Here is a 16,783-nt window from a genome sequence, read left to right as displayed (position 1 = left end):
TAGCGCACAACAGCTGGAGCCTCACTAATACTTTAAACACCTAAATAGAAAAAATATATATACAAGTAACATTCAATGCATATACATCATTAACTTGATTGGTGTAAACATAAGATTAGTCTCTATTAATAATTCATAGAGAAACCAGGTATATGTATCCCAAGCGTGCACATCGATCAATGTTCATACATGTACTACATAAATCCTATATCTAATGAAAAGATATTAAAGTGTGCATCATAATATTAGGATATACAGCATATGTTAATTTAAATCTATTAAGATTACTACACTTTTTAATGCACAACATGTTGTCTGTTTAACTGTTACAGTTCCTAATTTCTTCAGGAGTGTGACATATACATTCAGCATATTATCACTAGTACCTATTAAGGTTTTCACTTACACCCACATTAAGGGTCATTTTTGGTTGTTTTGATACACAGTCTATTTAGATTAGTGGTCTATTTGAATAGCATATTTTGAATTGTGTTATCCCTTGATATATTTTTTCACCCCGTTTTTCACTCCGCTTATAGCGCCGTCCTTCTTCTTCTTTTTTATTTATTTCTATCAACTGGTTGTCCTTATGGAGGGATTCCCTAGGATAGGCTGTGAGTGTCACTTTTAGCGCAACACTTTTCTTTCCTGTTTCACACTTAATTTTAACAGTACAACTCTTATAATCAGAGCCCTCTATACAGACATGTATCAGTGCTCACAAGAATGTGATATATTATGCAATGAACAAAATATCCTATGGAGCTTCAATTCTCAAGGAATAGGTAGAATCTTTAATTAACTTTATTTCGAGGAGATGGATACCCACAGATGCATTATCGATAATAACAAGCAAAGTCCACCATGCTGTTCAGTCCCCTTGGAGACATTGTGTCCAGAAGGAAAATCCATCTTGTTTCCAATTTTAAAAGAACATGAGCTCTATCACCCCCTGCTTCAGGGGTGGTAAGTGATTAATAAACATTCTCCGCAGTGACGACACTGAGTGTCCAGCTTGTTGGAAGTGTCTGACCACAGGCTGGTCCGTACCACCTTTCTTGATGGCCTGGTGAATTGCAGACTTATGGTTTGCCAGGCGTTCTCTGAACAATGTGGTCATCTTACCAATGTAACACAAGGAACATGGGCAAATAATCATTTAGATCACATATTCTGACAAGCATGTTAATCTGTGCTTGATGTCAAACACCTTGTTTGTATGTGGATTATGGAATTTACTTCCTGTGATTAGACTGTTACAAGTCACACAGCTACCTCAAAGATAGCAACCTTCTTTGCCTTTAGGTAGCCACATCCACTTGTGATAACAGTGTACTGGATCCGTCTGAACCAAGAGGTTGCGTAAACTTTTCAATCGCCTGCAAACCATCCTTGGGGAAGACATCCAAATTGAAGACTGTTATTTGTGGCCACAATAGGCCAGTGGTCTTTGATCACAGACTCCACAAATTTAGATGCCTGTGTGTAAGTAGTAATAAAGGTCAGGTGATCACTAGGATCATTCTTTTGTTTCCGAATAGTAGTGTGTTCCTGTGTCATAAGTTTTGCTTTAGAGCACTGCTGGGTAATCAACCTCTGTGGATATCCTCTTAACAGAAACCTGTGTGACATCTCATTCAATTGGGCTATATCGTGGGTATCCTCAGTGTTATTACGCACCACCCGCAGGAGCTGTGAGGAGCTGACCCCATCCTTTTGGATAGGTGGATGATAGCTAGTTTAGTGTAAAATGGAGTTCTTGTCAATATGAATACCTTATAAATCTCAAGATCCCAAAAGAACCTTATTGTTAGACTCAATCTTGAATCTAATGGTAGAATCCAAATAATTTAATGCATCGAACCACAACATTAAAGATTCTGTAGTGCCTTTCCACATTAAAAACGCAACATCTATATAGCGGCAATAGAATTGAATAGAAGGATGTGAGGGACAGAAAATGTTCTGTTCTTCGTACATTGCCATATAAATATTGGCATAGTCTGGGGCCATATGCGACTCCATAGTCGCACCCAGTATTTGAAGAAAAAAATCTTTTTCAAAACGGAAAAAATTATTTTCCAAAGTTCTAGTAAATGTATCATAAATTCTATCGGAGGACCACTATTTTGATGATTCCCAATGAGTATTTGTCTAACCATCTCAATACCATATACAGGCTGACCACATCCATAGTCGCCAGTAGGTCTGCTTCAGTGATATCAACTTGAGATTTTAATAAATTAATCAATTCAAAACAATCCTTTAGATTACGATTGTCATCCCCAAGGATGCTTTACAGGAGAATGAAAAATGTACGCAACCTCTTGGTTCAGACAGATCCAGTACACTGTTATCGCAAGGGGACATGGGTACCTAAAGGCAAACCAGGTTGCTATTGTTGTGGTAGCTGTGTGACTTGTAACAGTCTAATCACAGGAAGTAAATTCCATCATCCACATACAAACAAGGTATTTGACATCAAGCACAGATTACCATGCTTGTCAGAATATGTGATCTACATGATTATTTGCCCATGTTTACATTGGTAAAACAACCACATCATTCAGGAAACGCCTGGCAAACCATAAGTCTGCAATACATCAGACCATCAAGAAAGGTGGTACGGACCAGCCTGTGGTCAGACACTTCCAACAAGCTGGACACTCAGTGTCGTCACTGCGGATAATGCTTATTGATTATTTACCGCCCATGAATCAGGGGGGGGGGGATGATAGAGCTCATGCTTTTTTTAAAAAGGGAAGCAAGATGGATTTTGCTTCTGGACACAGTGTCCCCAAGAGGACTGAACATATAGAATTTATGTAATATATTTAGGAACATTGATCGTTGTGCACGCTTGGGATACATATACCTGGTTTCTCTATGAATTATTAATAGCGACTAATCTTGTGTTTACACCAATCAAGTTAATGATGTATATGCATTGAATGTGACTTGTATATATATATTTTTTCTATTTAGGTGTTTAAAGTATTAGTGAGTCTCCAGATGTTGTGCGCTAACCTTGTGTTACATTGTAAGCGTAATCGGAAGGTGTCCTGTTAGCGTGTTGACATGCTGCTATGGTAACAGTGGCGAATACGATGATGTCATCTGACTGCCCATACACACTGTGCGCTGCTATGTTGGCGGAGTGGCGGCGACAGCTGAGAGTGTTAGGTTTGTAATTGTAGGAGGTTTGTGGGTATTTAAATGGGTTTCTCTTCACATGTTGTTATGTTTCTCTGGCCTTCATTTGAGAAAAGCTTGTGTTTGAGCTGAAACTTTATACCTTTGGGCCTGTTTCGTATGTTTGCTGATTAAAGGCGTTTAAATATATTTGTGTGTTTGTCTGCTATGTATCTATAGGATTACTGCTGAGCCTGGATACATTGTTTGAGTGTTTATATATATATATAATTTATTTTTTCCTAATGAAAAGTTCACGAGTTGGGAAATGCTCACTGAGAAAATTTGGGAATAGTTGTATTGTTATGCATTTTATTATTGTCTATGGCTTGCATATAATATAACCTTTGTGTTATATGCCTTCAATAGTGCGATAATAAAATGATCTATGTGTTTAAACCCCGCAAATAGGTTAAAGGGATATTAAACTGTCACCTGAGGGGCAGGGCTTTATTTAAAGGGGTGGAATCTAGGGCTCCGCCATATTAAAAATTCACCAGCCCCCAAATCTATATATATATATATATATATATATATATATAAATGATTTTAAATTCAGAATTTGTTAAAGTCTCTTACCTTCCAAGGCTTTAAATCTTGAAACGTTATTTTATTTTCATCAAGTAGTCTTTCAGCTTTTGTTTCCTCATACATCTCATGTAAAGCATGGGCCACCATGTATACAGTGTTATATACACTGTAGCTCATGGCTGTAAATATGAGGTTACAATGAGAGTAAATAATTTTCCTTCCACTCTCCACACCTGTACAATTACGTCTCCTTGGGTTAAATGGACATCGATTTGCACATAGTTCATCCCACCAAGTTGTAAATGTTCTTCCTGGAGGGAATCTCGCTGGATCCACTTCTCTAACAAATTCAATGTAGTCTTTGATTTCTTCTTTGTGCATGACAAACCTCAGTGAACCATTTACAAATGTACCATTTACAACATCAAACATACGGAAGCTGGATTCTGCTGTATAGACCCAAACCTTCCCTGGGATCATACTGATACGAGCATTTTGCTCCACATAATATACTTGGTTTTTCGTCCCATACACAAGTATCACTTTTGCTGTTGATTTGGCAACCGTTTGCTGAATATCCAAGATTTTAGTTGCACTGTAGTCATTAATTGCTGGCACAGTTTTAATGAATTCAATGCATCCTCCATTTTCCATAATCATTGTTTTAATCGTTTTAATAGCATTTATGCTGCTGTCATCATCTGGAATAATAATACCAATCCAAGTCCAGCCAAAGTGCTGTAATAAAGCTATTACTGCAGCATATATGGTCTTTTCACCTGGTAATGTGCGATAAAAGTAGGGGAACTGTCGGACATCGTTTTGCAGTGGATCTTGAGATATAAAGCTAATCTTAAAAAAAAAAATGGTTCAGTTACTGAATCTATGCAGATATCTATGATATATGTGCCGTGCACTAGTTGCAGATTTCATTATTGTGAGTCAATTATTTTAAATTCTATTAAAGAGACGGTAAATGCTCAGATGAGGGCAACTGATAATACGTGCATGTTTTTTTCTGCTTACGTATTACAATTGCGTATTTAAAGAATTTGAACTCATCAGATGTATGTATACCTTATATATATATATATGCAAATAAGGGTGGTAGTACGCTAACTAAAAAAAAAACTTTCTTTTTTGCTATTGTTAAAAAACACGGAAGGTGTAAACCAAAGAACTTAAAGGGACATGAAACCCAAAGTTTTTCTTTCATGATTCAGATAGAGAATACAATTTTAAACAACTTTCCAATTTACTTCTATTATTTAATTAGCTTCCTTCTCTTGTTATCCTTTGCTGAAAGGTTTATCTACAGTGGAGGCTCCTCCATATGTGCACTCCCGCACGTGAGCCTCCTGTGAAAAAGGGGGAAAAAGAAAGAAATTAAATTTTTTAGCTGAATAAATATAATTTCCCCCTATTGGAAAAATTATATTTATTCAGCCAAAAAATGTTCTAGATTGTGCAGTTTAAATAAAATGTCTAGCTTGTGCAGTTTAAATAAAATGTCTAGATTGTGCAGTTTAAATAAAATGTCTAGCTTGTGCAGTTTAAATAAAATGTCTAGCTTGTGCAGTTTAAATAAAATGTCTAGCTTGTGCAGTTTAAATAAAATGTCTAGATTGTGCAGTTTAAATAAAATTAAAAAAATCCTTTAATATACCTCTCTACCGCACGTGCGGTAGAGGAGGTATAGGCTGCTATATCCTTTTGGTCATGTTTTCTATGTATCTGCTGCTCCGCCCATAACAGAGCCTATACCTCTGCTAATCGCACAATTTTCAATGTGCGATTAGTGCCATTACTATGGGCGGGCAGCAGGGGGAGCACTGTTTTTTAAACGTGTGTTATCCCTCCATATTGTGGATCACAGTGGCAGCGGCAGAACAGGAAGAAGCAGGAGACTGGGCTGATTGATCTAACTAGGTGAAAATTGAATCACTGTTTAATTCTAACAAAGGGCTTATATGGGAGACTACCATACTGCTTGCAGTCACAAAGCAGCTTAATCCCAGAGCAGAGAAGACGGCTATTATGTTCACTCCATATTCCATAACATAAGCCATCTTGTCTGCTCTGTGAATAAGCTGCCAGGAGCACCAGAGCCAGCCCACTGTTCCTCAGAGATCACTGAAATGAAGACCTAGTGTGATCGGCTACACTGAGTTTTCTATGGCTCAGTCTGGTTAGCGAGTGCAGCTGACTGTAAATGCTGCAGCAGGGAGGTAATTAAAAGTTAATAAATCCTCAAGTCTGACTTGGTGCTGCTGGAAATAGTTTAACACTGCGTGCCCATGGTGTGCTGTTGCATCAAGTGTGTGCGTGGAGCTGGAGCGAATACTGTGCATTCAACTGTGTCATGAGTAACTTTCTTAAAAACATTCCTGTGGGGCCGGGGGCCATAACAGATAGCAGCTAGCTAGCAATTAAATCAGTCATTAGCTAGATTTACGGAAGGGAAGCTGTGTCCATTCATAGTGTGTTACTTGCCCTTCCTCCTGCTCTTCTTATCCCCCTCCCCTCCACCTCAGTGCTGCATGTTATCTCTGCTGGGGAATCTGCTTGTTAAAACTAGCAGACACAGAGGGGTAGCCTGTGTTTCATCACTCACAATGTCAGGTCAGCCGGAGTCACCAGAAAATAAATCACACAGGAAAAGTATTGCTGGGGAGAAGGGGGCTTAGAGTTCCTATTTAATAACATATATTAACCCTTTCTTCATATGACTCTATAATATCACAGATGTTTGCCTTATAATGATCCCTTTTAAACTTTTAGCTCCAATAATGCTTCCAAGTTCCAACTCAAAGCATGTGGTTGTCTGTAGATGTACTTTTTTCACATAAAGTCTTTATGCATATCTTTTTTTTTAAAGTTAGGTTTAGAGATGTGTATGGAAGGGTTGAATTTCTATTCAAAATATCACCTTAAATAAAAATAATCTTGATACAGTAATAATCCAGACTCCCTGGATGATTATATATATATATATATATATATATATATATATACATACATATACACACATACATACATATATACAAACAATTTTGCAAACAAAATTAAAGTTACTTTGTAAATGCTATAAAAAGTAAAATTACACAATGACCAAAAAAAAATATGGCCACAAAAGGCCTAAAACTGGGGGGGGCAGCAGAATTTTTAGTGCCTAGGGCAGCACAAAACCTAAATACACCACTGGTATGTATATATATGTATGTATGTATGTATATGTGTGTATTTATATATATATATATATATATATATATATATAATTTTACATAACTGGTCCGTGAACCCCCATTTGAATAACCCACGAGCCGCCACTGTTTATCTATGCAAGCTCAGGAGCAGCAGAGAACCTAGGTTCTAGCTGTTGATTGGTGGCTGCATATATATATATATATATCGATTGTGATTGGCTCACCCATGTTTTAAGTTAGAAACAATTAGTGCATTGCTGCTCCTTCAACAAATGATTCCAAAAGAATAAAACAGATTAGATAATAGAAGTAAATTAGAAAGTTGTTTAAAACTGTACTTTCTATCTGAATCATGAAAGAAAAATTTTGGGTTTCAAGTCTCTTTAATCAAACAGTTCAATATTTGAGCGGACTTTATGCACTCCATTTGCTTTCTGCTGAAGCTTTATCCAACATGAACTTTAGTGCGGGACCTCACTGAAATCTGTTATCTGAGGGAAATGACGTACCTGATGGATCTGACATGACTAGTATAGCTAGCTGTGCTAACTTGCACCCTATATATTGAATGGGCATTCCGTTCAAAATTTAAATGCACATAGATGAATTACATCTTTGAACAGAAACATATTTACAATATACAGGTACATGTATTGGTAAAAATGTGTCATGTAAACATTATAACTGTTTAAGTGTTAATATTTTTCTTTTAAAATATTGACTAACACTAAGGGAAGCCCATCCAGTCTGTGTTTTTAGCTTGTGAAAGGCAAATCTACTGTTAACTGTTATGCTGTTCTCAACACTTAGCAACAATTTCTACTCAATCTCCTTTTGATCAATCTTTTCTGAACTACATTCATTGGTTCAAGGTAAATAACCTACAAGTGGAAAGTTTATAATGTAACATATGTTTGTTTGATCCTTCACATTTAAATGGCCTTGTGATTTATATGGACATTAGCAGCGCTGATAAGAATAAGGAGAGGGGTATCAGTGGAATTCTTTACTGCCTTTGATGCATTAATGATATATTCTGGTACCCATAAGAATCCTGCAAAGAAGCATTTGAGCACTTTTTGCAGGAAATATGTTTTCTTATTATGTATTTTTCTGAAAATATGTTTTATAGATACAACTTATCAGTGTTTGGAGCTGTTGTCTATAGTAGGTAATAGTCAGTCTGGCTATCCTTATGCAAACAGAGAGAGAATGAGCCTGTTTGTGTTGCTATCCTTAAGATATAGTATTAACAGTGGCTGCCATGCCAGATTTAGGGCCAAATTTAGAGTAGCGCGTTAACAGTTACGTGCAAGTAAAAAAGGGTTAATAGTGGGTGTTTGCTCGTGTCAGGTTTACTTTCAACTTGTAATACAAGCAGAAAACTTAATCGCAATTGAAGTTAAGGCACGTCAGGTTAGAGCTCTGGTTAACTGTTTTGCAAAACAAAAAAGTTGCACAAAACACATCATTACATTACATTACAACATTACAAAGTACAGTAACACTCATAATAACACTGTCTAATAGAAAATATTTAAAAAAAATATTGCAAAACAAAGTTATAAGGGCTCAAAGATATGAGGTCTCAGGTATTAGATAAAAAAGGTAGCAAAGAGCTTTCACATAGAGATAAATATATATACATATCTAAAGATGGAAATGTGTGTATATATATTTGTGTGTGTTTACATATGTATTTACACACATATATAAACACATAAATACATATGTACACATATATAGACATGTATATATAAGTGCCCTTTGCGGTTAAGTAGATAAAAACATGAAAAACATATTTTTGCAACATACATTTTTAATAAAGGTTTGTTTTAACCATGCATTTGCTGTAAATATTACACAATCAAATGTTCTGCACATAGTAGATTATGTTCTAAGTATTTATAAATAGATATTCCTATATACTGTATATATCTATACCTATATATAATCATCTATATATATATATATATATATATATATATAGGTATATATTTATATTAGTGCAAAAAAAGTATATATATATATATATATATATATATATATATATATATACTGTATGTATAAAGTTCAAAAAGGAGCACTCTCACCACAATAACAGCTGCCAGGGTGCCAACGGTTAAATATAGCTGATAAAGGACGGCACTCACTGGTCTTTCCAAAGTGTACTTTTAATAGAAAAAAAGTGACGTTTCGTGGATACACTCCCTTTCCTCAGACAAAGATATATATATATATATATATATATATATATATATGTATATATAAATATGCATTTATGAATAAATATAACCTATTCTTCTATGTGAAGATTAGAACATTGAAATGTGAAATATTAATATTTTCATATCAGGTTAGCACACTTGATAATATGGGATCAGTTGTGCGTGGGAGTAGGGTGTTTATTTCTAAAAAATGTAACCATTGAGCTCTATGGGGGAATACGTTATTGTCCACACAATATCCTAAGTTCGGTATTTTACGCAAGTTTACTTTCAACTTGTAATACGAGCACAACCCAATGCGTGCAAAAAGCGTACTTCTAGTGCAGTTAATGCTCGAGCGGGAGCATTAAATAGTGCTCTACTTGTAATCTGGCCCTTATTTACAAAAGGCTGGTGTGATTTTGTACTGTTAAAGGGACAGTACACTGTAAAATTGTTTTTATATGAAGGCATTTTCAATGACTTGTTGTACCAGCTGCAGAGTATATAATTTATGAGAAATTGCATTTTCCAGTTTATTTGTGTATATGAAGTAGCTGGTTTTGTGCTTTTAGACCACAGCCTATTACAATGGGTTGAGCTTCAGGTAATATCAGATCTCATTATGTTATCATTTTTATGTACACAGACTTGCTTCCTTGTCTTATATTTGTCTAGAAAACTAAAGCTCAATACTTAGAGAGAACAATGGAAAATTATAATTGTATTACTTAACTATCATGCCCCCCACTGAGAGTGTAATCTCTTCTGCTGGCTGTGTTTACTTAGGCTATTCAATAGAATATACTCCAGTATAGGAACTTTCAGTATAGGTTGGGATACCACAGACTAAATCAGCTATTTATTTCAAATGCCAAAATAGGGGTAAAGGAGAAACTGGTAAACAATTTAAAACACTCCAGCAGGTAAAATTAATCATTGGGAACAATATAAAGGGGAGAACATTTTTGGGCGAACTGTCCCTTTAAGCTACACTGGGGACCAACAGAAGATTTTGTCTGTGTTTAAATTGTTGCTAATATTGATTTATCAGCAGTCATTATGTGCTACATTTTAACTTTTTAATGGTTAATGTCTCTCAGCAATTTACAAAGTACAAGTTTAAAAAAAAATCTGCTTTGTTTACTATTATTAACTCCTATTGAAAGCATTTGGATCCTCTAGGAAAATTTACACCATGTTTTCACTGCACAAATTGACTCACAAAAGGAAATAATAAAATGTCAAAAAAGGGTAAAATGGTATAAAACCATCCTGACAAGTGTTAATTTGAATGCCATTTGTATGTGGGCACAATTGGTACAGTGATCGTGATTGCTCAACTAGATTTTTTTTAACTTTTAATATTTTTAAAGTACTTTTAAAACGTTTTCTAGTCATTGAGAAAAGACAGTTTTCCAATTTGGCATGATTTTCACCTGACATCAAGAAGAACAGTGCTGGAAATTATTTTCTATAGAAAAAAAGTGTCTGCAACTGACATCAGTTTCAAATTGCTAAACCACTAAGTGACTAGGCTTAAAAGTTTGCCAAAAGTTCCAAACCTTACTGTACTGAACGACAATTGTCTATGCTGAACAAATATTTAAAACATCTGTTTAAAACCATATATTGCGAAAAGGCCTGTTTGTGTGTACCTGTTTTAGAAAAACTAGTTGCCCAACAATTACATATACAATAGTCCTTTCATACCTCTAAAGGGTACTGTAAAGGACTTTTAAATAAACCCATTTGTTCATTGTGAAAAGAAAATACTCCTTTACATGTGTAAGGTTTACCTATTGCAATCCGTTTCCATCCTCACCACTACTTAACTATCCGAATGCCATTTCTATCATGATTGGCATCCTGGGCACAATTCAATCCCTCTATTGTCACTTAATAAGTTAATATTGTTTTTAAACAATATTTATTTTTACTGTTTGTCAAAGTACCATTTTTAGTTTAGCATGATCTTTAAATAAGATGGAGATTAAGGGTATCTATGAAAAGGACTTATGATATCTTCTTATACTAGATTTTAAAGGAACTAACACTATAAAGCATGAACTTGCTCCCTCGCAACATTGATTCAGCATAGAACGAGAACGTGTTTTTATATGCTAAGTCCAAGCACCGTCACAACAGTGCATTTTATAGTGCCTACACCTACATTATTAAACTCACATTCACAAAGGCACAGTCCCATTTAAAAATTCAATAGGACCAGATATAGGGCCGAAAAAGCCTTAGCTGATAAACTGTGATTGACACATAGGGGTAGATTTAACAACAGTCGAGCAGACATTATTTGCTGTAGCGAATCATGCCCGCTCAACCTCGCCAAATGGCGACAGCATATGCTGTCGGCATTTAACATTGCACAAGCATTTCTTATGAAATGCTTGTGCAATGCCGCCACCTGCTCACTGGTGGCCAATTGGCTGCTAGCAGGGGCCATTAATCACCTAAAAGGTGGGGGACAAGTTAAGGAGCAGCGGTCTGACGACCACTGCTTCTTAACTTCCGTTTCAGGCAGACCCGAAACGATGGGGCTTCGAAGCAGCATCCGCTGCTTAATAAATGGAGCCCCATAGACAGGAAACAAAGAATGGAAGTTGACAGTCATCACTAAGCACAGCTCTAGAATAATTTGTCACTCAGCATCAGATCTACCCAGAATTACCCTGGATTCAGCAAAAATCTCAAGGCTTAGGTATTTCATTGTACTTAAAAAAAAACCCCCAAAAAACAGAACACTGTAGGTTTCTTTGTAGTTCTTTTTATCCAAACACTCTGTTCTCCATATAGTTCTCCCTGTTATATTTTTTTATAAAAGTATTGTGTGTCCTTTTTCAGCTAGGCTCCCACTACATAAATGGAAATATTTTCCAGTCTTTGTAAAGTTAAAAGACTAGATTTACTTTATTAGCAACATTTAGTCCTTATAATGATGTTTAGTTCTCTATTGAGGAGTCATAGCGATTTAGTAAAATATGATTTTAGCCTCTAATACTTTGCATCAGGTTGACTAGACTTTATATATTTAATCTCCACTAAGGTTAATTTAGAAATGTTTAAGTTTGTCCTTAAAAAAAATGTTGTACTGGTCATAACTACATAAAAAAACAATCAGTCTAAATGCCTATAACATTTTTAAAAGTAAATAGTTATTTACCAAAGGCTGCATTAAAGGGACATAGTACACTGTACTATAAAACGCGTCCTTGTCCCATTTTATGCTATACCAACTGCAGAATATTAAATGTAAGAGCATGTCCATTCAAATGAGCTCAGGAGCAGCAAAGAGTCTAGGTGGCTGCATATATATATATATATATATATATATGTATATATATATATATATATATATATATATATATATATATATATATATATATATACTGATTTTCATAGGCTCTTCCATGTGTTCAGTTAGAAACCAGTAGTGCATTGCTGAAACTTCAACAAATGATACCAAGAGAATGAAGCAAATTCGATAATAGAAGTAAACTGGAAATTTGTTTAAAATTGTATGTTCTACCTAAATCATGAAAGAAAATTTTTGGGTTTCATGTCCCTTTAATCAGGAAAAGATAGGTGAAATGATCCTCTTTTAAACGTGATATTGTATTCACTACGAGGTCCCCTTATAGCATGTGTCCATGAACCTAGCCAAATATCTATAGCTATCTAAAACTATATACATTAATATAGCAAAGATTCCTTATACTACAAATGTATAAAACAAGATACACAAAAACCCTACATGCAATGATCTGTAAAGACAGTTTGGAAAATGAAAAAAAAAATGCATTTAGATTCTAGTATGTAGGACGGAGAAGATTTTGAATTTGGTTTTATCAAAGTACAGTATTGGGCTGCAGTAGCCCCTTTGAGTGCAGGTGCCAATCTTTTCTTAGTTCTGTAAATAAAACTTGGATAAAAACAAATTTAAAATATCCCTAAAAGTCTGTTAAATTTGTTACCCATACAATTTAAAACTAGTGTATGCTGTCACCCAGTATGAAAATCACAGATTCAGACTGCATTGGTCACTAAGAACAATGTCCTTTTAATGTAGGACTAGGAAATCATAATCTGATTAGTAATTAGAAAACCTTAAAGGGAAACTGAACCCAATTTTTTTCTTTCGTGATAGAGCATGCAATTTTAAGCAACTTTCTAATTTACTCCTATTATCAAATTTTCTTCATTCCCTTTGTATGTTTATTTGAAAAGCAAGAATGTAAGTTTATATGCCGGCCCATTTTTGGTGAACAACCTGGTGGTCCTTGCTGATTGACAGCACTAATAAAAAAAGTGCTCTCCATGGTTCTGAACCAAAAATTTGCTGACTCCTTAGCTTAGATGCCTTCTTTTTCAAATAAAGACAGCAGGAGAACGAAGAAACATTTATAATAAAAGTAAATTAGAAAATTGCTTAAAATTGCATGCTCTATCTGAATCATGAAAGAAAAAAATTGGGATCAGTGTCCCTTTAAAGGGATATGAAACCCAATTTTATTCTTTCATGATTCAGATAGAGAATATTTAAAAAAAAAAAAAAAAAGGTTCCAATTTACTTCTATTATCAAATATGATTCATTCTCATGTTATTCGGTGTTGAAGAGCTATCTAGATAGGTAGCGTGCACGTCTGTAGCTCTGCATAACAGGAAATTGTGCAGACATCTAGTGCTCTTGCTATATCATTGTAGCAAAACTCCTGCCATATAGTGCTTCAGACACGTGCACACTCCTGAGCCTACCTTCCTGCTTTACAACAAAGGATAACAAGAAAACAAAGAAAATTTGATAATAGAAGTACATCGGAAAGTTGTTTAAAATTGTAAGTTCTATCTGAATCATAAAAGAAAAACGTTGTTGTTGTTTTTTTTACTGGCGAGGCCAGTAAGGATTGCATGGATTATTCCAGACTTCTAATTGTTCTCCTCATGCTCTACATAGCTTATGTCCCATAATATAACCCATATACCTGTGGGTATTTGTAGAGTCCAAAAATATTGGCATACTGTATGGAGAAATATGATGACATCCCTTCAATTATAGCTGCTATTGTATTGTTCTTTTCACAGTTATAATTGGGAAACTGCAGCCCTTGTCCTGAATAGATCCGAACTGCACCCTGGATGGTTCTGAAGAGGTCCACATAAGAATCATAAACATTGTAGCCCAAAGTCACATTGGGCAGGATGTTGGGGTTACGGTTGATCTCATCAATGGCAAACACTAAACTCAGGAAGTTATAAAAGTCTTCAGTGAGCATGCTGGAAAAAAGAAAGGAAAAACTGATGTTAAAAGACATCTCAACACTAAACATCCATAGCTTTCAAAGTTTCCATTTTTATTATGTCCTACTATAAAAATATATATTGCAATTGAATTTGAATATAGTCAATGTAATGTAAACTGTAACGAAGCTTTGAATAAAAGTAAGTTGTTTTATACAGGTTGCACTGCGATGACATCAAAAACAAAATAGAATGTTCAGATTTGTCACAACATTTTATCAATTTCCATAACCAGGATGTTACCTCTTTTAGTTGGCAAATCATAGAGATAGTGAGACCAAACCTAAGAGGAGGCAATAGAAATAGTCGGCTTCTATATAGAGAAGCTTTTTGGATTTTTCACTTGCAAACCAGAAGACCATTAGGCTTAAACATTGAGGGGGATATTATCAATTTTTGGAAGAGAAATTAAATTCAATCTCCACAACAGACAAATCTTCAGAATTTATACATTAAAATAGGGCTCTAAACTTTCTACACTAAGCTAATTTACAAGACCATGTATTATGTTTGATTTTGAATTTAACCCTATAGGGTTAGTTCAAACTATCATGGTTCATTATGTATTAGGTTAATGAGCCATCCAATCATGTATTCGAGCATATGTGGATATTCATAGGCAATATATATTATTAATCTGTTAGTGGCTAACTTCACATTGTAAGTTAACAGAATAAACTGGCTGTTAGCAATCTATTATCCTTAGTATTGAGTATATACTGATATCCACAGCTAGCTCACACTAATGCGTTTTAGAGTGGCTCACTACCTTTACATAAATGATAGCAGTACACATGTAGAGTAATGAGACCCCTTTTAAAGTAATATAATGTTGTTCATTGCCCGCGATAATGTGTATTACATTGTTTATTAGAAATTAGAATTAGCACTTTTAAGTATGCTTACCTTTTTCTTGCATATACAAATAATATTAATGCTATGAGAGGTTATAATTAATGTACATATGTAACTATTCACTATTGACATTCAACTTAAAGGCCTAATAATATTTTATATGTAATTTTCTAATATTATAGACAACATTTAAAGTTGGCAACTCAAAGGTTAAAACCTTACAAGTAGTTCCAAATTGAGCAATTAACATTTTAGCAAATGAGATCCCAGCAATTCCTAAAAGCCATTTTGGCTATTATGTATTTAAGGAGGGCAGCTTCAAGATAATCTTATGTCTATGAATAAGGCCAGGGGGCCGAAACGCGTAAGACAATCAGAGGAATGATCTGAGACTAACGTATGGATTTTAAGCATCTTTTGTATTAATAAATATTGACTTTTTACCGTAAGCGCTATTTGTCTGACTCGCTGGTGTTCTATGGTTTTTTTGTTTTAACTTTTACTTTTATAAATGCTCTGCCTGTTTGTTGATAAGTATATATCAATAAGTATATATCAATCCTCGATCAAACTTGCGTGATATATTGAAGTGTATTTAATTCAATAGGAACCTAGCCATAGAGGACTGGCTATTACTTTAAATTGAAGATCTGAAGTACATCAATATTAGGATATGGAGTAAATTATCATTGTTCCAGTGATGTAAAATACTTTAAATTTATGAGTAATTAAGCAAGAGTCCAACAGTAAGAACATAGGACTTTGACATTTGTATTTCTAAGAGTACCGCAGTCTGGTAAAGTTTGAGAATCACTGTTATAGAGAATCACTGCTAAACAGTAACAAACCCCTAAGGGTGGGTATATAGCAAGTAATCATGCATAAAATAGTATGTATATAGGGAGTAAATCCAATCATATATATACAGTATATATATATATATATATATACTGTATATACTGTATATACTGTATATATATATATATAAAAATAACACCTATAGTGTTTGAGTTGTAAAAGTTACTGCAAGTTATGAAATTTAGAAAAGGAACATAATATAACCCTTAGTCAACATTATTGGTCACATACAGGTAAGTTTGGACCATAACAAAACATAACATGAACTGTCAGTGGTTTTTATTGTCTTGTTCCTGCTATATTTAGTTCAGTAAAGCAAAGCACACACATTACATCAGTACTGTAGGGAAGAGCATGCAAGAATTATTACAACTGATAGAAAAGGAATTTTACATGGAAAAAGAAAAAATATCTATGCCCATATTCACAATTCATTTTTAGGCTTATATATCATGATATCCTAAGTGTGGGCACTGTATATAAAAAGAAAATGTTACACTAACGTTCATATACTTTATGTGACATCATTAAAATTGTGCAAATTGCATTTTTAGACCTGCAATAAAAAAAATTGCATATCTAATAATGTGATAGAAAGGGCTGTTAATTAGGATGAGAAC

The 16,783-nt window shown here is 34.6% G+C and overlaps 1 long non-coding RNA gene across 1 annotated transcript; it reads left to right on the top strand.

Moving 5' to 3' along the window:
- Positions 1-5,365: 5,365 nt before the first annotated feature.
- LOC128639873 (uncharacterized) lies at positions 5,366-14,606 on the top strand. The gene is made up of 2 exons (XR_008399270.1): positions 5,366-5,652; positions 14,235-14,606. It is a non-coding gene; the product is annotated as an uncharacterized LOC128639873 (long non-coding RNA).
- The last annotated feature ends 2,177 nt before the right edge of the window (positions 14,607-16,783 follow it).

Source organism: Bombina bombina, chromosome 1 (assembly GCF_027579735.1).
Source record: "Bombina bombina isolate aBomBom1 chromosome 1, aBomBom1.pri, whole genome shotgun sequence".
In the NCBI taxonomy this organism is placed as follows: Eukaryota; Metazoa; Chordata; class Amphibia; order Anura; family Bombinatoridae; genus Bombina; species Bombina bombina.
The sequence above is the reverse complement of the archived record's forward strand: the minus strand, read 5'-3'. Positions and strand labels throughout refer to the sequence as shown.